At 44.5% G+C, this 24,176-nt stretch overlaps 1 long non-coding RNA gene across 2 annotated transcripts; it reads right to left on the bottom strand.

Moving 5' to 3' along the window:
* Positions 1-9,747: 9,747 nt before the first annotated feature.
* Positions 9,748-23,252, bottom strand: LOC311161614. Of its 2 annotated transcripts, none has more exons than XR_014616657.1 (3): positions 23,050-23,252; positions 12,734-12,831; positions 9,748-12,291 (listed from the first exon to the last, which is right to left on the bottom strand). It is a non-coding gene; the product is annotated as an uncharacterized lncRNA (long non-coding RNA). The 2 variants fall into 2 exon arrangements; XR_014616658.1 differs by having other exon boundaries at positions 12,734-12,826.
* Positions 23,253-24,176: the final 924 nt, after the last annotated feature.

The following is a 24,176-nucleotide window of genomic DNA, read 5'->3' as shown; positions in this document are numbered from 1 at the left end:
AAATTATGAAACTAATTCATAAAGTCACCTAGCATGCTCTAGAGAGGAAGCTTACTGCTACTTTTTGAAATACTTCTATCTGCCATCAAACACATTTTAAAGTAGAAGCTGCTACCAGGAAGCCTTTAAATTCGACATAAAAGTTCTTCAAAAAGCTGAGCAAACCAGGCCACAAACGAGAAAGGGGAGAACTGCACTGTTTTGCATAGAGCTTTTACCTCTCCTGAGCCATAGGGATAAGGGACAAAGAAGGATTTCTCTGGCCGTTGCTCTCTCACCCCTCACTATTTGCATGAAATGTTTTGAATGAATGCTGTTTTCCTCCTCACATGTCTTCTGCATTTGAGGTTCCACATAAGCAGTACCCTTCTGCAGCCAAGTGTTCATTCAGAGGTTGGCATTCCTTCTAGATTGTTTTCTGTATCACTTTGCTATGTCAGTAATTGGTATATTTAGGTCAAAGACATTGTGCTCCTGCTTGGGAGAGAGAAAAAAACAAGTTCCTTATCAAAGCTTTCATCTTCCCGCTGGAGCAAAGAGATTTATGCAAACCTTGTTTAGATTAGCACTCACTAAAAACTGCAGAACTAAAACTCAGACACTTCAAGACAAAAATTACAAGCCTTCAACTGGTACAACAAGAGTTAGGATGAGAAATACAGTGTGACACAGCCTGCCACACTACACCACAAGAACAGATTAAAAAGCAGATTACTGTCAACTGAATTTCAGCAGTGAAATCAGCCTGCCTGATGAGGAGTATAACAGCTTTTGCCTTAATCAGAGACCCACCTAAGGGGAAGGAAAAAAACCCCATACATGGCAGATATTCACTTTAAATATCCCTACATCAAACACGTATTAAGATAATTTTTCTCTCTAAAACTATGTAGTAGCACATCATCTCTAGCCACTTACAGATACTAAGGAAAAAAACCCAGCAGAACTTTTGCCTCCCTGAATTGACCTTCCCCCTGACTTTCAGAAGGCACCCTGCAAGTATGATAGAAAAGAGAGGTATTTAATGTAATTATGATGCTTTGGTGGATTTAATGTCTACCAGAACCCTAAAGGTACCTGCTTAATCTCCTTTTAGGCAAAGCTAGTTACAGTGTCAACTGGAAATCTTAAAATCTAGGAGCATTTGTTTCCCTAGAACAGTAACAAATGCTTATGGTAATGGGCCAAGTGTGAGAAGACTCAGTGGTTGTATAAACAGGCACTGGAACTCCAGTTTTCACACTGGAAACTGTTGCTGACGTCAAGGGTATAGTTTGACTAAGACCAAGGCAAAGATATGCATGTGTACACTGGTGAATCTCAGGGCAGGGCTTCTACACAGCCAACAGTCTGTGATTAAAATGAAATCCCAGCTTCACAGGTTACCACAACGAGCAGCCATTCATTAACCACTCATGCAGGCTGACACATTTACCTGCATTAAATTGTCCCTCTGCAATTAAACACGATGGACATTCACACCTCAGACCCTCTCCAGTCACTGCCTGTTAAAACACAGACCTAACTCACCTCCCAATGCCCTCCAGAGCTCCCAGAGCAGCCCTGGCCATGCACCTCCTCACCCACAGGGTTGACACCTTCACCTCAGAAGCTGGGCCTGTTTCCAGCTGGAGAGAGAGAGACTCTCCTAACTGCTGCATTATAAACGTGGCAGCCAGAATTAAACAAGATTGAAGGAGCCTGAAAAGCAAACTGCCTAATGAGCCATATGCAGGGAAGTTGGAGACCTGGAACTGCAGCTGATACTCTTTTACCATCCATGAGCAATAGGAAAGCATTACAAGGAATAAGGACATAGATCAGACACGGCAGATGCACAACACCAGCTTCTGCGTTAAATTACTTTCCCATTGACAAGAACAAGCATTTAAAAGTGTTTTTAAGAGAGGAAAATATTTGGTTTTCACTCATGCTGAAAGGCTATTTTAGGAGGAGGAGGGTGGAAGGAAGGGAGGTACACGGCAAAGGGAAGGGTCTTTGTCTTGCAATCAGCCATCTTCCTGTTAGCATCTAGTTTACCTTGGTGCACACTCATTTGTATCCCTGCAGGAGTTATCTCAATTAAAAATCAGGGAGTTATTCTAGGGCTCTGATCAAGTTGTAACTCCAGAGCTTTGACTCTTCCAGAATGTACAGTAGGGTCACTAAAACAATGTTGATCCACCTGCAACATACATGAAATATATTGTTCCCATAAAGGAACAAGAATAGAGCTATTTGGATACCACTCCCACTTATGTCATAGCTATGTCCATAAAATGAAGCTGTGCCAGCACAGCCCTCTTGTTAAAAGTCTAATTCCTGGTCAGCAGCATAACCAGGCACAGTTTTTTCATTTTGACAGCTTGCCTCAAATTCCACAGATCGAAGCACACGCAGCCATCCCTGAGACGTGTTTCAGCTGCACCCTCACCCCACACCAGCTCGTAGAGCCCAGGGGCTGTCTGTAACACAAAGGCATCCTTCTCCCTGCCAGAACGCTACAGGAGACTCTCACCCACTCAGCTCCTCTGAGATCCAATCCCTGCAAGTCCCTGTCAAATCTCCTCTTGACGTAAGGAACACACAACACAGAGAATTAGGAGCAGCACAGAAATCTTCGTGACCTACCCAAAATAAAAGCACCAGCAGCCAGGCCACTCAGGGATCTTGGCATATTGCATCAATAATTAAGAGATGATTTTCTGGATGAAAGATATTCTCAAAGGGGGAAGTTATTTAACACTTATGAAGATGAAATAAAGACTGTGAAAAGAGAACAGAGCAACACTCGATCTTTGCAAATTCCACAATGCTCAACCTTTAAAAAGCAGAGAGGAAATCATTAATATTTCTAATTCTTTACATTGCTTAACCTAAATCTGTGTTCAACATTATAATTACAAGTTGCAAATTGTTACCTAGCACTTGTGAGAAAAATAACAAAAAAAAAAAGGGGTATCCAAGCAACTACATTGTACAGCGTGTCTGGATGCAGCAGCATCTGCGTTGGCACTCGCAGGCTGCTATTGCATAACCCTGGATTCAAGCAGGAGCACAGCCGGGGAGGCTCTGCTCTATTGCAGTGACATATCTAGAACAGAAGTGGCTGGTAGAGCTTTGACAGCAGGAGTTTAGACTCTAGATCAGAACAGGAATTGGCAGCAAAGTCCCTTCACCTCTAGCCTCCGTTTGGGTAAGGAAAAACCCTCAAGTGTTTCAGGCAAAACTTCAAAAGGAATTGCTGGGACAGCTTTCTGTGCATGCAGGACACAAAGCAGAGTCTGTGGAGAGCAGAGGGAAAGGAACGCCTGAAGATATTCCCTGGCAAGACACTGCAGAGAGAATCACAAGGTACAGAGCGTACTCCTTGTTCACATCCGCCTTCGCCGGGGTGCACAGCAGCCTCCCAGCTGCCCCACTTCTGGCAGGGGGCTACTGTTGCTAGAACTGGGACATAATGCTTATAAACTACTCAAATTCCCTCACTTCTTGACAAAATACACCCAGGTATTAGTCTCATGTGGTTGGAATTAAAGCCAGAGCCATTTTCTTGCCTGAACCAAGCTGGTTTATAGGCTCTCACACGCTATTTGTCTGCAGCAGGTTTCTGCCTACACTCTTCCAGCACTCCATGCCTACAGCCACTGGAGATCCAAGGGTATAGGGAGTTTCTGAAGGACCAAAAGCAAGACAGCAAATGTAACACCCCCTCAACAGAGGCTGAAGAAAAAAAAAAGAAAAAGGAAAATGAAGCTAGGGAGTAGAACAGGGTTTTCTGGATGAGTCAAATACTAGCAGAACAATGTTGCATAACGAGTGCCCCTTGACTTTTGTTATTTCTCCCAGCCAGCTCCTCCAAAAATCTATTTGTTATTGTTTATTTGGGTATCAGTCCAAATTGCTGTGGGAGGAGAGAAGAGGAGAAGAGGATATGCTGTCAAGCTATTAATTCTAGCACTGTAGTCATTTAGCACTCTCCCACTATTAACGAATCAGTGTCCTGTTTACTGCAACACTCTCTAGAGCCAGCCTGAAAGTTAAATACAAAACCAGATGTTAATTAGCCTCTTGCAAAAGCGACTCCAGCACTGTTTCTCCTCAGCCAGGATGAATTCTGTCTTTGCTTATTTACCCACTGCTCTCTCCAGACCAGCAGTGCTGTGTCACGTCTCTCCGGAGCAGGCAGGAGCCGGGGAAGCAGGAGCCCAGCAAGCAGCACACAGCTGGGAGCATCACTCTTGAAATTCAAGCCTCTGCGAAACATTATATTGTAATAAAGGCCAGGCTGTGTCAAAAGCCAGGAGCGACTGTGGCCACCATCCATCCTCCCATTCTCCCAGGGCAGAAGCCACTTTTCTACACGAGTGCATCAGTAACAAGAGAAAAGCTGTACTCGAGCAGGATGCAGGGTCATGTTGGTTATTTCCCCCTCTCAGGAAGGGAGAACCACTGGCAGCAGGTACAGCTTGACCTGTCAAAAGGGACACACGTCCATACAGCTACCTGCCCTCACTCTGTGCCAAACCTCACAGGAATGTTTGAGGCAGAAGCCCACTGTCCAGAACAGCCTTTAACAGAAGGACACAAACACGGTGCCAAAGGCAAAGGAACCACACATTAGTCTTGGCACTAGGCTGGATTTGCCTGACCCCAGGAAGTTCAATGGATGTATCAGATTTGCAGCCCTGTGGTACTTGTCTGTATAATCCCAGCCTCCTTTGTGCCATCTGTTTCCCCTTCGGCAGACTGGCCATTAGAGACTCAATGCTAAAACTCGTGTCTCCTTAGTAACAGGTTTTTGTTGATCTCCCCCGCGCCTCCAAATCTTTCTATCAATCCGGTAATCTAGCAGGATTTTCCCTGCAGGGGATACATAACAGTATCAGTGGAAAAAAAAATATATGGGACAACAGAAACACTTTAAAGGCAAGGGTAGAAGGTGTAAAAGGGGTGTGCATGAAGCTACAAGAGTTACAAGTCTATGGAAACCAGATGTTCTCATTATATTGGAGCAAGCCACCAACATACCACCCAATGCAAGGTTTGAGATCTCATGTGAACACTCAGTCCTTTACCAGTTTTTTTCTTAAAGAGTTGCCAATTGTGAATAATTTCTCATCAATACACAAGTCTTCAGAGAAAACACCCTACACAAACCCTCCATTCTTAAGACCATCGTAAAAGGTAGAAACACTGCCAATCTCGATGCTGTGCAGGTAAGAAAGGACTGTATTCCCTGTCTATAGAGACTGGCTCTCTTACCGCAGATTTTAAGTCACTGTTTGCTGGCTGCTTTTGGTTCCTTAATCCCTAAATCCCCACACTCTCTTCTTGAGGTTAATCCAGTTAAAACTCTCCTTTCCCTTTGGCTAGTGCCTTGCATAAATAACCACCTGAAGAGCAGAGCTGCAGAAGCCAATGCTCAGAGTATGGCACTTCCCAGAACTCTGTCCCACTGCAAAAGACAGCGTAAAGTTCTTGTTGCTGCCTACGCCAGAAAAGGAAATCAAGATTAGCTAGGTAAGGGCAAAAGGCACTCCTTATGGATAGCTTAAATCAGCAGGAATCAATCATCCAGTCCAATCCAAATCCTCTAGTTGCTTTCTGCCTTAAGATAACTAGAAACAGGTTTATGTTATACTAAGATAAAGCAGCCTTAAACCAGAGTAAGCCCTTATGGAAAACCTCTCCTTTTTGGGAGGAAAGGAGAACTTGCCTTTGAGGTCAGCTCTAAATGAGCTACAATTACAGCCATATAGGCCATATGGGATTTGGAAAAGCAACACAGATCAGCGAAAGAAAATCACCTCTGTAGACCCTGCCTGGCTGGTCTGGCCCAGGCAGCTTCCTTGGCACTCAGCCCATGGACAGGAGAGTGAAAGCAGCACTAGGACAGGGAGCCAGCCCTCACCCTCAGCCTGCCAGGAGAGGCCAGTGCCATACACAGTCCGGCACATGCAGACCATGAGGACGGTCTCACTACGCACAAAACATCAACAGTCTGACCCAGCAATGATGTCTAATCTATTTGCTCAGCAGAAAACAAAACACACCCAGTGAAGGCAGAGGAATTTCACTCCTGTAGTGCAGAGAAAGCCAGGTCAAGTGGGTGAATGAAAGTGTGCCCTTTTCTGACAGGTGAGACCCTACCCCCTTCCAGTGGCACTAGTCCCCTGGGAAAGAGCCCTGTGTGGCACCCTCCTCTGGGCAGGCGGCAAGTGAAGCCCTTAAGCTAGGACAGGTTTTAGGTCAGTGACACAACTGACCACGTGGATCCTGCCCTGCAGCCCCCATGCGGATTTGTGTGTCTTACTCTCATTGTGAAGCTGGGCCAGACCCTCTGGGGCAGCAGGCCCTGGCTGCCAGAGTCAAAACACTGCACATGAGCTTTCCAAGGCATGCACTGGAGCCAGGACTCAGACCATAAGGTCTTTGTGTTCCTGGTCATTCACAACCAAGAGAAAGAGAAATCTGATTTTGAGGACTGCTTATCAGCCTAGTGCTTCCAAGATCCTCAGTCTCGAGAGTAGAGAAAATGAACAGCCCCCTCAGCTTGCTGCCTAACCAAAGAGACAGCAAGCAGCACATGCATTCTGCCTCCCAGGGTAGAGCAGTCACACTGAGTGAGGAGTGTGGGGTAGGAGGACAAAGCAAGGAGCCTGCACAGCTCTGCAGTGCAGCACATTTCCAGCTCCATTCACGCGGATGTGGAAAGCCGCCGCTCAGTCTCTGGTGCATATTTAAATGCTCATTCTGAATGGCCAATTAGTCAGAAGTGGAATGTTTCTGCATTCACGGAGGAGCTATTTTAAGATTACATTATGCTCTCTGCTTCCATTAATAGGTACAAATAAAAAAAAGGAAAGGCGTTACACCCAGCAATGCATTTGTCTCAGACTTGAGTGCTGCATGTCCAAAATCCCAGCGCCAGCACAGGAAACTTGATGAGTTCTGCTATTGACAGGCCACATTCCTCTTCACGGCTCCAGAGATCACCCAGTCATCAGGCTTGCCAAATCTTGATGGAACAAGTCAAATCTTTGTGTTCACTGGCCACCTCTGCTGCAGGCCTGTCAACCTGCATCTTTCTAGAGCTGTGTTAAACCTCTGTGGAAGTCACCACACTGAAAGAAGTTAAACCAGACTCGAGCAGCATCTCACGTGTCCTGCAGCTCCGGAGGAGGCTGACCCAGATATTCTCATTCCAGACATCACTTTCCCTGCTCGTGTTGCTCCCCAGGGCTGCCTTCACTCAACCATAACCAGCGCACATCTATACCCCTCCAGTGCCTCTGGATCCCCTTCCAGGCCCTGGAGGACCACAGATATTTGACAAGCTGAAAGTTCACAGAAACTCATTTTGGAGTAAATCAAGAACCCTCAGGTTCTTTAAGCTAACAAAACTCAAATCACTAAATGCTGTTGAGCTTTCCTGAAAAACAAAGGCAGTTTTAGGGAAAATACACATTTATGTTTGGCCAAGACCGACCCCTCCCAATCTCTCCTGCATGTGTTAGGAATGCAGCTGTATCCATAACATTCACACACAATCATCCATCAACTCCCACATCCAGATTTGTTTCTTCCACCCTCTCCAAGCCTGGACTGCGATATCAGGGTTTGATCAGTGTGGTTTTCTGAGGAGGGGGACTGGAGGAGTTGAGAAGGGAAGCATGGATACAAGCACTTTGCCAAACATCTCACAGAAGTTCCATGCCAATGCCACAACGGACATTATTTCAATTCCAAAAATCAACAATCTTAACATGGGGCAGATTGAGTAGAGTCAGTTTTCTGTCAAAGGTTTTGCTTTCACTAACAGGTTTATTCAGATCATTTTGAAGATCTAAACCACAGAATCCAACAGGTACAGGTATAATAAATCTCATTAAAACCAGAGCAGGTCATCCCTCTGATGAACTTAAGCTGCAGATCCTTCTAATGCTCTTGAAGAAAGCTTGGGTGACCAGCCAAACGAGGATTCCCTCAGCTCACAAATCCACATCTTCTGAGCCAAGTGGAAATACTGTATGAGCTAAGGAAAACAGAGTTTTGTGTGTGGGTTGGGTTTTTTTTTTAAATAATGTGAAGAGCAAGCAAAAAGTCTCAAATTATGCAGCAAAAATAAGAGAGTCAGAGCTGAAAATAAAATCCAACTTGGAGGAAAAAAGGTGATATAAAAACATTGTATTAAACCAATGTTACTTTGATGTTGGATTCAAATCTAAAGAAATGCTTAGCCCACGCAGACATAAAAACTACAAAAAAACCTCATATTATGGGAACTGTATAAGGTACAGCTCTGCTGGAACATGATTTACACAAATGCAGAGGGGGAAATGCAGAGGACTCAACAGCAGTAGCAGCACATATACATAAATGTATGTGTATATGTATGTATATAGAAATGAAAACCAGCATTACATGGTGTCAGGACAATAAATAGAAGGACGCCCAATGCTGGAAAGTGCTGCTTAAAACAAACCTAAAACAAACCTTGTGAGTCCTCAGTCCTGGGAGAGCTCTGCTTCTACTGGACACAGACATCACAGACAGGCAGTGGGACAAAGAGCTGGAGACTCACTGATAGCACTTTTAATGCTCCAAAACTTTGGCCATTGTGGAGAAACCAAAAATTCTTGACACAGATCCAGTCATTTCAACTTTGTTCATTTTACTGCGGTAATAAAGATATTGCTTTACAGATGCCACAGTTGATATATGCAAAAAAATGTGGATCAGAAAGACAGTTTCTAACTTTCTCAGTTAAGGCACACCCACCCACCAAGGATCAAAAAAATCTTTTCTTCCAAGATGTCAAGGTATTTCTTTTACCAAAGCATTGAGTTTTCCTGGTTTTTAACAAGGCTAGTAAGAGAAAAACTCAGCTTTTAATGCAGAAAACACTTCTGTGCAACTATGGAAGAGGCAGAAAACCCTGGGTTGCATTTAACTAGGAAACAAGGTCACAAATTAAGCAGTCTGAGAATTTCTGGTAGCTTAGCCCTGAATTAGTTCCCCCCCCACCTTTTTCTTTTTTTTTCTCCCAACCCCCTCCACTACTTAGCTCAAAATGCAAGACCAACAAGAACACATGATACAGCCTGCATTGGTACAGGCAAATACATGGCTAAGTCACAGGAGCACATTCTTGAGAGCTCATAAACCATCACATGACAAACATCACAAGAAGTCAATTTACTAAACTCAATTTAAACTTGAAGAAGTTAATAATAATAAAAGCCACAATGGGAATGTCTCTTAGAGAAGGAGAAGCTGCACTTGAAAAGACAGCAACAAACAACAAAGCCAAGATCAGTTCTCATGTTATTTGAAACTTTTGATTTCTAGTGCTACACATGCAAGCCAGTATTGCTTACAAGTCCCTGATAAATACTTGTAGTTACACAGCTTACAGCAAAAGCTGACCAGCAGCCAGTGAAGATCTTATCACTAAGCCTCTCACAAACATACAAATATTGAATTTTATTGCAAGCACTTGAGCTAAATCTTTCCTGATTCTACATGTCTGAAAACCAGCAGCCTGTTCATTTGCTGTAAAGCTGGTAGGTATGAGTGACTTCTTTTTCAACAGGAGGACATGCAAGGCACAAACCTCCTTAGCTGTCACAAAGTATTGACAGCTATTCAGAACACACACAAGCTCTGCTTCCAGCTCCAGGCAGACAAATGGAAATAAAAGCAGAACTGCCTCTTAACAAGATTTAATTTTACAAAGTGATGTTCATGCTTTACCTGCATTGATTTCTGTACCAGGACAAAGGAACTTGTTTTTTAATTTCAAGAGCCATTTTCATTGGAAAAGTCTCAAAGCTATATGAACATTTTATCCTGATTTAATTAGGGATTGGTCCAATTGTAGTGCTCAACATCTAGGGATCCTGAAGGCTCTTAACTGTTTAAAAAGGTTGCAGTGATCTGCAGGCCTACCATCAAACAGATCACTGTAGACTCATCCTTGGGATTAAGTCATCTCTATTTGTGAGCCCTTATGTGATGATCTGTTACAGAGTGTAAGTACTGCATGAAAGCCTCTTCAAGGCCTTCACCACCATCTGTGAATTACATTATTAACAATGGTATGAACTTCCTAAGAGCATCTGGTTCTCTCCCCACCCCCTTCTCAGATCACTGGGAAGAGCTCTTCAGTATCAAAACAGGCACAGGCAAATCTGTTTTCCTCTTTTCCATGCTTCCCTACCTCCTCCCACCCTTCAGCAGCAGAGGATAGATGGGACTCAGCTCTCCATTTCCATGCCCTGCATGTTTTCTACACAACCCTTGTTATTGTTAAATAAGGATGGACAAAAACAACTCCATGATGTGTGTAACACAGGCATTTTACTGGGAAAAGAGGAAGTTTATTTCATCATTTTGCAGAGGCAGCATCTGAAGTATGCTGAGAACTGTGCTGAGGCACAACGGGGACTGCACAGTCCCACCCCAGGACTCACTTCCACCAGCACAATTCCTGACATTAACCAAAACCAGGCAGCAGCCACTCAGCCAGCTTCAACAGTTATTGATGTAGTAATAACTTTCTAGATGCAAAGAAGTATTTTGTCATCCCAATTCTTCTCCCACCAAGGATGTTTCAGTAGTTGATTCTGAAATCATGCCAGCTTCTTGTAAACAAGAAGGAGGAAGAAGCAGCATCGCCTGGGACATTGGAGCACAGTCTCCACTGAACTTTGCACAGAGTTCACATCAAACAGCCTCCTTGGCTGCTCTAAGGGATCATTTACTCTTGCAGGAATGGAGCCTTCCTATCTTGTTTTCTACTGCTTGTTCTTCAAACCCAGCTTCTCCTCTTGCTCTCTAAGTAGGGCTTCTCGTTGCCTCAGCTCTCTGTGCTCATCAGCAGCCGTTTTTTCACTCTGTTTTGCACAATACCATTCTTTAGTTGCACAACAGTTTGCAATTCAGGCATCGTTACAGCCCTGTAACACACAGCATCTTCCTCTGTCTTAAGTTAGCAGCAGTGTTTCTTGAAAGAAAAGAGCAACATTATGGGCAGCTCCATAAAGACTTGTATTCAGAAGGAAACAGAATCCAAAACTAACAATCCTGCAATGTGCAGTAACAGGCAGAAAATACTGGGTGGAGGGAGGAAGACAAAACTGTTTCTGCACAAATGCACATGAACCCTTCAAACAAACTGTTTCTCCTATGCCCATGTTTCAAATAAATAACCAGACACATGTTGATGTGCTTGGACAGTTGCATCTAGAATATGCTACTACTGTAATTAAAGAAAAATACAAAGTTTCTTCAAGTTTATAAAATAATAGGCAAGTATTTGGGGTCACCATGAGTCCAGTGTTGCCTGAATCCACGCCCTTTGTGTGGGCTGTAAGAAGAAGCTGCAGTTCCTGGAGCTAACCTCAAGCTACAGGAGGGGAAGAAGCTTCCAGGGTTGTTCTGCCAGGGTTTAATCTCATTATGGTCACTCAGCTTTGGCATCAGGCAGGTCAAGATGAAGATGGACCACTACCCAAACTTCTGGGAAAGCACATGGCTGTGTTTTCACACAGCCATTTAAAAAAGTCAAGGGAGCCACAAGAAAATTAAGCAAGTTTTATCAGTGGCTTTAGATGGATGGCTTGACAACAGAATCTTGTCTTATTCCCTGCAGCTTATTGGGAGGGATGCAGGGAGAAGAAAAGTCAAGAAACTGCCAAGTGTTAGAGCAAATTAGTGACAATTAAAGATAGGCTCTGCCAAGCCCAGGTCCCAGCATACAGTGGGAGCACGGTGTCCTATCAACAGGATCTTTATAACACTGGTATCTGGAACAGTAGCAACGAAAATTGGAATGAATTCCCATCTTTCAAACAGTATGTACAGGTGATCATGTAATCAAATTAATTAATATTTTGCTAAATCAGTGCATTGAATATTACCCGATGAGCTCATTTTTGGAGGCAGTTCAACGCCTCACTTCTAGGACTGATGTCAGTGTCACATGCTTGGAGAGGATCAGTCTGCAGCTGGATATTTTAAAGCCTTCTATTAGGAGCATAGAAAAGTCAGCGGATTTCAACAGCATCAACCAATGAATTTTTGTTTTATCACAACAATTTAGTCACCAGACTCCCCAGTCAATATCTCTGTGAGAATATCAGGCTATTTCAGACACTTCAAATCACTAGACGGAAACTGAAGAGCGCAGCAACTGAGTTGTTCCAACAGAGAAAGTTGTGTTTCAACAGGAAAGGAAATCAACAGAAAGACAAGGAAACAGGAAACTCCAATTCTGACTGGCTCCTGATAAAATAATTAACCTTTGAGAAACTAAACTCAGCAGCTGTAAAAATACATAAACAAACAAACAGTAGCAGAGCAAAGGGTGTTGAGCATCAGCAGCACAAATGCTCCAGGCAGCAACATTCAACCCTGAGTTCAAATCCCATTCACTCACAGACCAACTGTGATGTCATCCTTTATTCTGACATAATGCAGGATGTCACTGCAGTTCAGTGGCAAGTGTTCATGCAGGATCTGTGAAGTCTCCGCACTTTGATGCTCGCTGCTTGCACTTTGTACCAACAAGCAGGAACAGATTTGCATTACACAAATAAGCCGTGTCTTTATTGTGCAACCGCATGCGACTTTTTTGGAGAAAAACAATGCTCAAATACAAGGAGTGCTGTGTGCATCAGGCTGCAGAGTGGGTGGCAGTGATGTTGTCAGAAAGCACTCCGCTTACCTCCACACCCATTGACTTCAGCAGAAGGCTACATACGAAAAGTCTCTGAAGATGAAGCTGAAGTGCTCCCTAACCCATGGCGCTGTCCATACACTATACTTAAGAAAGAGACAAAACAAAAACCACAGAAGTGAAGCAGCATGAAATTGCAGGGTTTGGGTTTTTAGTTTTTAAAGACTCTTCCAGTTAAGGAATCCAACTGTAAACCCATCAGTTGTGAGCAAGCCCTTCCCCACACTGCCTGAGCTTTTGCCATGTCTGGGGTGTAGGATGAGAACCACGGTGTTTAAGACATGCTTGGAGTGCTCCCAGAAGAGCTTGGATGAAGATGTATTCAAGCTCCACAGTCAACTCAGCTGTTAAATTGTTCTGTGAGACTGCCTAGGTCAGTCAGGGGCAGTACCAAACCTCACAGCCCTCACATGCAGCACAGGACATGGCCCGTTCTAAAGGTCCCTGGGAGTTTTTGTCCATAAAGTTCACAAACTCTGCATGGACAGATCAGTTCACCCTCACCCAGGCTACTAATTTAATTTGTAATAGTTTTAAGAACAGGAGAGTAAAAGGCAGGAAGCCCTAAACCTCTGTGAATGTGAACCCCCATACACAGGACTGCAGTGCAAGGAGCAGCTCAGGTCCCTCCAGAGGAGCTGGCAGAGACCAGATATTTGAACTTCAGCACATGATAGACCCTCCTTGAACTCTTTGAACTTCTGGGAGGATAAATTTGTTTGGTGCCCAGGCTGCAGATGGAGTCAGGGAAGGTTTCTATAACCAAGACAAACTCCCAGTATTCCCAGCAGTAAATTCCAGATGCATGTGACTATTTTCAGATTGTAGCTTTTATCCTGGTTGCAGAAAGACAAGACTAAAGGAAATAACAAGATCCTTACATGTCCAAGCTCTCATTTAGCTGCTTGTGGTTCAGCAAAGCGTTCCCTCTCATTTTAAGATGAGGCTTATAAATTCAGTGTACCCCAAAGATTTCAAAGTGAGCAGAATGCATCCTTCATTCCAAACTAACCCATCTCAGCCAGAATTCCTCCATACAGAATTCCATTATTTTCCAGAGGTTTGAAGCTATTTGGCAGTTGTATGACACTCGGACCAGCCTGCGCATTTCTCTCTCTCTTTTTTTTTTCTTAATTTTAGACTTAATGTAGCATGTACTCTCAGAAAGGTTTACAATGCAGCCTTTTGTAGTTAACTTGCTCCAAGCTGGGCCACTGCCAGGTTGTTATCAATGACATTTTAAGGCAGATGAATGAAGTTCTTATTACAGTGACAAGCAGAATTGTGATATGGCACATGCATACACTGAAAGAAGAGAGCTTGCTATTAGTTTGTCAGGTTAATAAATAAATAGCGATTTCATGAATAAAAGCCTTTTATTAGGAAACAAATGAACAAAATTAATATTTATAAAGCTTTAGTGGTTTAGAGCACCCTTTAAAATAAGATTATTCATTTCAGTCACAGTCACCATCATGGATTAGAGATTCTTGAACACAGCTTCCCCTCCTAATTCTCTTATCATAGCAGTGCAAGGCAGAAAGCAAAGCTCTGCCTTCTGAACTGTTCAGGCCAGACTCAGTTTGAGATTGACAATACTGAAGGCCCATGACAGCAAACATTTCTGTTACATCTCCAGGACTGCAGCTAAAGACTGCACCTGTTGGAAGAACTGTTGGTTCCTTATAACAGCAGGAAATTCTCACGTTTTACACAGCATGCTTCCACACCACACAGAGCACTGAACCTGTGCCAAGCCACAAAGAGCAAGGCTGCATGTTAGACAAACTATCAGCACTCAGCCAGGAAATCGCTCCCCATCTGCCCCAGAAGAGAATCTGCACCAAAACCCTGCTGGTATCTCTCACCCCTCAGGGTTCCTCAGCATCTCCCACAGCATATGCAAAAGATGTTCACCACCAAAGTGAAGTTTCAGGAGCGTGGAGTACGTCCAGGATGTCCCACTTCTCAGCAGCAAATGAAATTCTGACACACACAGATTGCTTCTCACCTCAAGCTGTCTCTGTCTTGTACTCCCTTTGGCTCAAGGCGTTCTGTGCTCACCTGTCCTAAAATCAAACTTGCAAGTTTAAATTTTAAACAAGCTGTGTAGTTTTGGGTTGGGTTTTGTGGGGCTGTTTAGTTTTGGTTTTGTTGGGTTTTTATTACTTTACTTTTTAAATGGGGCACTTCTCAAATTCAGGATCAAGATGTGAGCAAGTGCTCAAGCTTAAAAATTTATTTTGGCTCATGCCGTCTTCTCCTCAAATACTAAAAAAAAAAATCCAAAACCACATTCTCAAATTTTTCCCTTCTCCTCAAGGCAAAGTCAAGTTTGAACTTTCTCAGTCATATGAGAAGCAGATAGAAACTGCCCCAAAATAACTGTCTCAGCCATGTATGGTCAACACAAACAGATCTAAGTTAAACGGAGCTTCCTCCCCACCAGAGCAGTTTCTGGTTTATGTGTAAAGGAGAAAAATTCCACTTCAAGGACCACAAGTGTGGGTAGCAGAAGCGTGTGGCACAGTTGTTATCTTTGCAGCATGATGCGCAAGATGAAACCAGGGATCTGAAAAGTCTATGTGAAAAATATTCACTTCACCCACTGAGACTGTGCAAACTCTATTCCAGTCATACTATAAATGTTAACTAGTAATACCTCCCTTGCCTTAAAGTATCCTACAACTATGGCCAGCTTTTGGGAAGGGGGTTGAAAATATGCTCTGCTCATATTGGTTTTCCATGATAATCTCTTATTTGAGATTCAGGAGCAGAGCAGGAGCTGCACTGAAGGACAACTCCCTCCCAGCACCAAGGCAGCCACACAAAGTGCTGAGGGATGCAGTGGCAGGCAAACACTAAAAGCAAGAGATAATATATTAATATTTGATTCCCATCTGCAACTGTACTGACAAGTTTATGCAATATTAAACTCGACCCACACTACAGGGGTAGTTACTGTCTAAGAAGTGGAATTCAGGCTTACACATTCTAATAACTGCTGCTGAACCAAAATACTACCAAGGAGGAAGAAACACCACAAAGAACAAAAAGGTCTAAGTTGTCCTGTTTCACTTCATTTTTTGAAGTCACAAGCTTGCTCCCCCATGTGCTCCCCAAGCACAACTCAGCTGAAAAAAAACCAGAGCAAACTAGCAGTAATCAAACTCACTAGATGTTACATAAAAAAAATATTTGGTTAGAGTGTGAATTAAATCGTTGTTAACCATTCTGCAATGTGAAAAGGCAAAGGGGAGGGGCTGTCATTTCAAGGTTTGCACTTCACTCAGGAAGACAATACAGCACCTAGCTGTTTCCTATCACATCTTGAAGAACTGTATTTAAAAGCAGTGGTTACAGCATCTTTGAAGAACACGCCCAGAGCTGTTTGTTTTTAAACGATTTAAAACTGTTGAGTAGGACTTCGGAAAGGAAAACAAAAAAGAAAGACAACAGAAACAAAGAAGAACAAAAAAAGAATCAATCCTTATTCCAGAAACACCTTTATCTCATCACCTAGCACTTCCTCTTGTACCTAGGTTTAGCTCCTGTCAGTAGGTCAGAGAGCTGAGTCATTTCCCTGCCTGCCCCACAGCAACTCATGAGCTAAATTTCCTGTGTGACACCCTCTTTCCTACTGAAGATGCTCCAGGACTCAGAACTACTGCAAGGGAACAGCAGGCTCCAAAGGATACCTACTACTATACAAGAAGCTCACAGACATCAGCTGACTCTCTGCAGCCCATTCAGGAGCTTCAGAGAACTGTGGGAAACTCCCATTTTTAGATGGACTGAGTGAAAGGGTTGGTCCTGCACCACTCAGAAGAGTCAGACTACCTCTAACTACCAACCAGCCCTCCTTCGGAAAGCAAAGCACTTTACACATGCAAGGCACATGCCCTATCCCTCCCTCTCATCATCCTGTAAAATGAAAAGATGAAAAGCATGACATGTTTTGTTTCAGGGTTTTTTCTGAAGAATCCTAATGTACACAATTCTCAGATGTCAGCTGTTGAAGCTAAACCAAGCCAGTTGAACAAGTCTTAAAAGTTCTTGCTGCAATTTTAAATCTGACAGTTCTGCACATCAAAACAGAAGGGACACAGTAGCAGCCAATGAGAACAGGACAGCCATAGTTCCCTGGACAGGACTGGCTTTCCATATTAAAATTCACTTTTCAGATATTTAATTCAGTTACAAGTTGCAGTCCAACTCCTGAGACAACATCTCTGGAATTTACTACTCCAAAATCTCCTGTGCTTCTCCATTGGCAGAGCAGTGGGAAAGCTCAAGCCTCAAAGCCACCTCCTGAGCTCTGGTATGAGCTCTGTACAGGGACAGTGTGATCTCTGATAAAACACTTCTTTCTAAACAGCTCAGATGAAATACTCTAATGTCTTTGATTACTTCAATACAAGAAGTTTACACTGTGGCCTTAAGTTCCCCAGTAAATTTCACCCTGAAACAGCCCCCACCAATGCAATAACTTCATTATTTCCATGAAGCCTCAGTTTAGGAGTCTCTGGGGAGGAAGAGGAGGAGGAGCAGGGCACCCAACAGCAGCGAGGAGCCACAAGGACAAGTGCCAGGGGCGTTCCATTGACGGGGCCATAAGGAGTTCACGTCACAGGGCATTTGCCAGGAGTTCCATGAGCACTGGCATGCACAGCAAGGGTGCGTCTCACCATGGAAGCAACAAGCTGTTAAACGGTGTGACTCATCTCACAGCAACGTTTTCTGCCTTCTGAGAGGAGAGCAGCCTGCAATGAGCAACGCTGATAAGATGCATATTCAGAGGAATTCTATTTGGGCAAAAAGCTATTGACACATTCAAAGCCCTATATACAGAAGCCTCCCCAAATGCTGACTAGAACACATGAACACACACTGCAATATTGCAGTATTGTGATTTGCAGATTGTTGGGTTGACAGTAATTCAATCCATTTATATGGCCCAACTCAGAAATGCAAAAATGGCTTTTAGCCCTCATAATTATTTACCCCTTTAAACAGAGCACTCCAGAGGAACAGCTTCCAGCCAAAAGGTAAGAAACAGTGTGTGCCTTGCTTAAATCACTGATTATTTCCAATAAGTATCACCTCTTTCTTCTCCTGCTTCCAAGGTTCTCCTTTTATGCAAAGGATATGAGCTTCATTGTCACTACCTAATAATCAAATTAAAAGGACCCTCAGGCAAATCAATGGCACAGAGTGGAGGTATGTTTAATTCAAAGACTGAACTAAACAACTGGAACACCTGGAGCAAGCAGCTGACCAGCCTAAGTGCTCTTGAGTGGCAGGGCCAGTTCATATGAAGGCAGCACTGGTCACAGAGCAGCAGCTCCATTTGTACTTCTTGCTAATGGCAACAGCAAGAGTCAGACGTGAAGACTGCAAAGCCTGCAAAGAGCCCCCTTTCTTCAGCTGGTCCTTGGAGGATGTGGCTTGTTGTGACTGAAGAATGAAACCATGAGCTGCAGGCTGTGATCAGGGAGCAGCTTCACTAAGCTAAGCTGCCCAAAGGCTATTTCCTTTTTTTTTTTTTTTTTTTTTCATTTCCCAAGACAGAAGAGTTGCAGCTTTAGATCTTTCAGGATTTTTTCCAGTAACTGGAAATCCTCAGGCATTACCCCTGCATAAAGGCAGCCCTCTTACACTAAAATATTTCCAGCAGACTGCTTTGTGGATGACAGTCTCTGCTCAAAATAGCATTTTCCACCTAAATAAACATGTCATTGGCTCCCAGAATGACTGTAGATGCTACTGTACCCTGCCCTTTTCAACTTATTTTCATTTCTTAAACAGCAAGAATCAATACTGGTCAGATAATGACTCATTACAGCATCACAAGCTATTTGCATTTTCAAATCACAAGCTCTTTTTCAAAACACAAGAATTTATGTGCCACTGGAACTCAAGAGGTGAAAACTGAAATCAAGCTATCATTGAGATATGCTACAAAAGGAGCTAGATCTCTTTTTAAAAATGAAGATTTTTTTCATGCACTCTGCAAGTTTTAAGAATGTTTCTCTGTGGTTCTCAGTGAGGCTCCAATTCCACTGTCATCATCCTCCTTCTCAGCTGCAAATGCTGTTCTCAGCTCTAAGGGGACATTGCATTTCATGCAGATCCTAGAGGAAACCTGCTCAGTGTGTACACAAGAGGCAGCAGATATCCCAGAGAAGGACAGGTCTTCTGCCCAGTTTAACCATCAAAATGCTTTAGGAAAGTCTCATCACACATGAATGCATTTACACACACAAAAATTATCTGTGCTCCAACAGCCTGGTCTTGTCCAGCTGGAGAGAAATCATCTTTTAACAACACAGCATCACACCCAGGAAGAGGTGGAGGCCTCCTGGTTCCCTCACAGGGCTTTCAGCAGAAATTTAAAAGACTGGAAGTTACAGATCACCCCACTGAAACAGTTTTATCACCCAAATGGTGACAGCTGGCACCAGAGGAAACAGGTACCTGTGGGGCACTAACAAGGTTTGCCTAAAGCAGGAATCAGCTCATTCTTCTGGGCCACTGCCTCCAAAACCTTCAGTTTTCAGAGCTCTGGCTATGCCTGAAAGACATCAGCTGGAGAAAACCAAGAAACAATGGATGATCTTTACTGGTCAGAGCATCTTCAAGTATTAGGCATTCCTAACTTTACTAAATACTTCATGGGAAGCTTCTGATGGCCCACCTACATTTTAGTTCCTCCAAAAATCAACTCTCCATAACCTTATCCATGCAGCAGCAATTAAGATCTTAATTTGTTTATTTAAAAAAAAGAAAATAGAAAAATAAGTTCTTTGTGAGATAGACTGGACTTATCAATGATTAAGTAAACTCACAATTACCACATTGTTTAACAGCAATTACAGGACCATGGGGAGAGAAATGTTATATTTAGCTCCCCCATAAAGAAATGGGGAAAATATTTCCTGTACATTCTACCAGCAAAGAGCTTCCAAGCACAACACAACAGACACTCCCAAACACATTTCCAAGACTCTACTTCCTGCTCAAGCTGTTCTCCTGGGGTTAAGGCGGGGAAGTCCAATGGTTTAGGTTTTAATTTGCTTTAGCATATTTTTTTTCCCAAACTGTGCATTTTAGAACAATATATACCCAGTGTATCCTCTCTTTTTGGGTCAGTCGGTCCCTTCCAATAGAAGCATATTGTCTCCCTCGGGGTAGGGAAGATAAGTGAACTGTGAGAGCAGCCAGGGCCAGATTGCCTGCCCAGCTTCTTCACTTCTCAGGAAAGAAATATAATAAACAAAAGGAAAATAGCACTTTCCAGAAATTACAGATACAGTTTTTTTGGTAACTGTGCATCAAAAATACTTTAAAAGGTCAAGTTTCAATAGATTATTTCCAATACAGGTAATTATCACCAAAGAACTGCATTGAACAATACAACAGCATCAGCACCAAGGGCCTCATGGCATCTTTGTATTTTACTGTAGCATGGCCCTGTCTGCCACCACTTTTTGCTAACATGACACATCAGAAGACAACTGCTCTGCTGTAAGGATTGAAGACTGCAGTCTTATTTCTCAAGAGTGACTGCATAACCAAAGGCCAAAACAAAGAGCAAAAGTCTGGACAGACAATTAAAGGAATTTTACAAGTCATCAAGCAACCAGAGGGCTGTAAATGTATAATCAACACTTTGCATGAACTACCCTGAAATGAATGCTCATGAGATGCTCTCTGGCAATGAGAACAAGATAAAAACCTATAAATAAAAGCTGTCCAATTTCAGAGTGATTCAGATCAGCTATTCCCTTGAATCTGAAAGAGCCAATTATAACAGTTTATAGGGCACACTTAATGCAAAAAACCCAGTTCGAGGACACCAATTTCACCCTTTCTCCTTGTCTGAGAAGTTTATCTCTGAAGCAAAAAGACATGAAGCAATTTAAAAAGAGAATCCTTTTCTGTCCTCAAAATTCTTAGTGACCTGGAAACAGAATTAGACATAGCCATATGCTTGCACACTGACATGCCTCTCCCTTGCCCACAAGTTGAAGCAGCTAAGTTCCAGCAGTTAGCAGACAATCTTTGCTCAGAAACAGCAAGGACAGACCCTTATCCTACTGATAAAATTATTGAGCAAGATGAGCTTTCATTTAAAGAGGTAACCTGGAGACAGTCAAAGGAACCTACCATCAGTTTACTACAGATTGGTTGAAACAATTTGACTTAAAACTGAAAGAATCAAGTCCTCCTGCTGCAGTTGACAGGGATCTAGAAGAATGGCAAGTGTGGCAGGCTTAGGACCAAAGCCTTCCTAAGGACTAAAAATGTGTCTGCCCTGCTCACAAACCCTCAGCAGCTGAGGAAGGAGATTCATCTGAAATGATAAAGTTTTGATTGAGAAACAAGAAGTTTGTGGTAAAGGAGGAACACACACGAGCTCTAACAGAAGGAGGGAGAAACAACCCACCCCAGATATCTAAGAGGCTAAAAGGGCAGCCTGGTCTTGAAATGTGGTTAGGAAGCTAAAACAGGAAATGCAGAAGTGTTCAAACAATAGCAGTTAAGATCATGATGAAAATCAAGTACGCTTTACACTGCAAGAGGAGTCTGAGAAAGCAGAAATAATTACGAAGTCCAAAACCAGGCCAGGAATATGCCACACACTTATTTCTGGTACAGAATACACCTCCACATGTCATGGGAGAAAGAGAATATAGACACATAAACCCAAGGCTGCATCCTCTGGATTTATCAGGCTCCACAGGGAGTTGTTTTTATATTTAACAACTAAGTAGTATCCAAATATCAGCACGATTTCAATTTAATTTAATTGGTTGGGAAACAGCCTGGCTGTTGCAGATGGAAAAGCTTTAGAGAATACAAATAATTGTTCATATATATATAAAATATTTAACAAAGGGAGGGTCTATGCATCCAAGTGGGAGAAAGAAGGAAGATGCATCCAAATGGGAGAAAGAAGGAAGATGCCAAGAGAGACCAATCTATTCTCACTAGATGCATTCAATGCTATAAATGTATGGGAAAACAAATAGTGGAAAGGGTAAAGAAGTCAGAGGGGGAAGAAATCTCTGAAGTAATACAGCACATTAATATTTATAGCAGGTAAGTATAAGCGAAATTAATCTGTGTTGCTAAGTAAACATACCTTAGGAGAGACATGGGAATGAAAGAGGGGGAAAAAAAGAGGTAAGTGTTCTGACAGCTAAAATGCCATTGGGGCAGGCAGGACCTGTCAAGCAGCTGATCTAGTTTCAGAAGAGGTTACCTAACACAACAAGAAATATTTTCAGAGTAGTTGGCTTTTTCATTCCCCCCCACTGAGGATGGAAGCAACTGGGATTTCAACTATTCTCTTCTTCCAAACATTCGCAAATCAGGCATAACAGCAGTGTGATAATGCATGAGGTTTTTTAAGGATAAATGCTAACTTAGAACTAAGCGTACAGTAGCGAAAGCAAGGCTATTTTCATTCTCATCCTTGACTATATCAGAAACAGCACATGGGGTGTAGGTAGCAGCTTAAGGGGTTAACATGCAGAGGTTTATAATAGAGAAGTACAAACAACAAACAAAACAACAGCCTGTCTCAAGTTTAAAGAGCATGGAAAGGCAGAAGCCTTCAAAGCTGCCTGCCCAACCCAGGGCAGCGATGGGAACATCTGTCCTGCCGCACATCTCACTCAGGGATTTGGAATCTGGCCGTTGTGTCTCTCCTGGGCTTTACAGAGCCCTGTGGAGATTACATGCACCGTTCCAAAAAAAGGGGCAGAAAACCACCTTAGCTGCCCGCAAAGGCAGAGCCGGGCACTGGGGATACCCAGAGGGTGCTGTCAGATGAGATCAGCTGAGCACGGCCGGAGCCCCAACCATGTCAGGTCGCTTCCACACACGCTTCTCGCCTCTCCCACCGCATACAATGAACACAATAATAATGAACAGAATAAACCAAGCGGATTTATGGAAACAGCCCCGCGCCGCCGCATCCTTCACAGAGGGGCTGGGTATGACCGGGACCCTGCGGTACCACGAGGGCCGGCAGGGAGCTGCCCTGCCCCAGCCCGGGCCTGCTGAGGGGCACCGGGACCCCCGCCCGTCCCCTCGGCTGTCAGCAGGCCACAGCCCGGGGGTGTGTGAGCCCCGTTCCCGGGCACCGCGGGCCCGCATCGCCCCCGGCCCGGGGCCCGGACACCGGCGGCACCGGGGGGATGAGGCGGAGGGGGTGCGGCGCATGCGCAGCGCCGCGCGCCGGACCCCAACGGCCGCCGAGCGCCGCGCTGCCCTCAGTGCCCGCCGGGACTCACCGAGGCGCAGGGGCTGGAGGTGGCGCTGGGGGTAGGCGAGCGCTGCACCGTGACCAGAGCCATCGAGGCGCGGCGGGGCCCCCCCGTCCGGCGGGGGCCTCACTCCATGGCGGGGACAGGGGAAGGGAGCGGAGCGGAGGTGGCGCGGCGGCGACGGCCGCAGGGGGCGGCAGCGGCTGCAGCTCCGCGCGCGCCCGCGGCCTCTCGCCGACTGAGGCGCGGCGGGGCCGGGCCGGCCGGGCACAATGAGGCGCCAGCGCGCACGCGCCGGCTGTCAGCGCGCGCGCGGCGCCGCCCCCTGGCGGCCGTGCCGCGTTAACCCCCGCGGCGCCGGCGGCTCCTCAGGGGTCCCGGCGCTCCCAGCCCCGGTCCCTGAGGGGGCTGCGGTGTCCTGGGGGCCTCGACATCCTCATCCCGGCCCGTGAGAGGGCTTCGATAGGCTGGAGGGGCTCGGCGTCCTCACCCCAGTTCCTGAGGGGGCTGCGATGGGCAGGGGGGCCCCGGCATCCCCACCCCGTTCTTGAGGGGGCTGGGGTGCCGGCATTCTCCCCCCGGTTGCTGGAGGGGTTTCGGCATCGCCCCCTGGGTCCCTCAGCCTCATAGGTGGCTTTTATTAATTTATGTCAGCAGGGCACCCTCAATGTGCCTCCTGGCTGGAGGTGGTTTGTGGAATCCCATCCCACCGGGAGCCGTGATGGTGGGTATAGCAACCCCTGGTGAAAGCTGGCATTAATGGTCACATAACGGAGCTTTTCCTTGGACCAGGCAGCAACAGTAGCTCCATAGTGAAAGCAGCATAGAACACCTCTGCATACATCAATGCGCACGCCCAAACACCAAAACCCGAGTCTGGTGATTACATCTTAAGCATTCGAACATTCCCAGATGCAGAACTGTTGGGCGTTTGGGGGTCTGAAACAAGGGCTCCAGTGCTATTAAACTTCATTTGCTTTGCAGTTTCAACCTGGTGCCACCGAATTCATCAGAAGGAGGTAATTTGGATCTACAAAGAATCTACAAAATTCATGGGAAGGAGGTGACTGGGATCAAGGATTGTCTCTTCAAATGACAACATTACATATGATAACCAGAAACTGTTCTAAACGTTAAACAGAGCAAACTCTTTG

Source organism: Fringilla coelebs, assembly GCF_963513975.1.
Source record: "Fringilla coelebs genome assembly, chromosome: 20".
NCBI lineage: Eukaryota > Metazoa > Chordata > Aves > Passeriformes > Fringillidae > Fringilla > Fringilla coelebs.
Note: the sequence above shows the minus strand (reverse complement) of the source record. Positions and strands in the feature narration are given on the sequence as shown.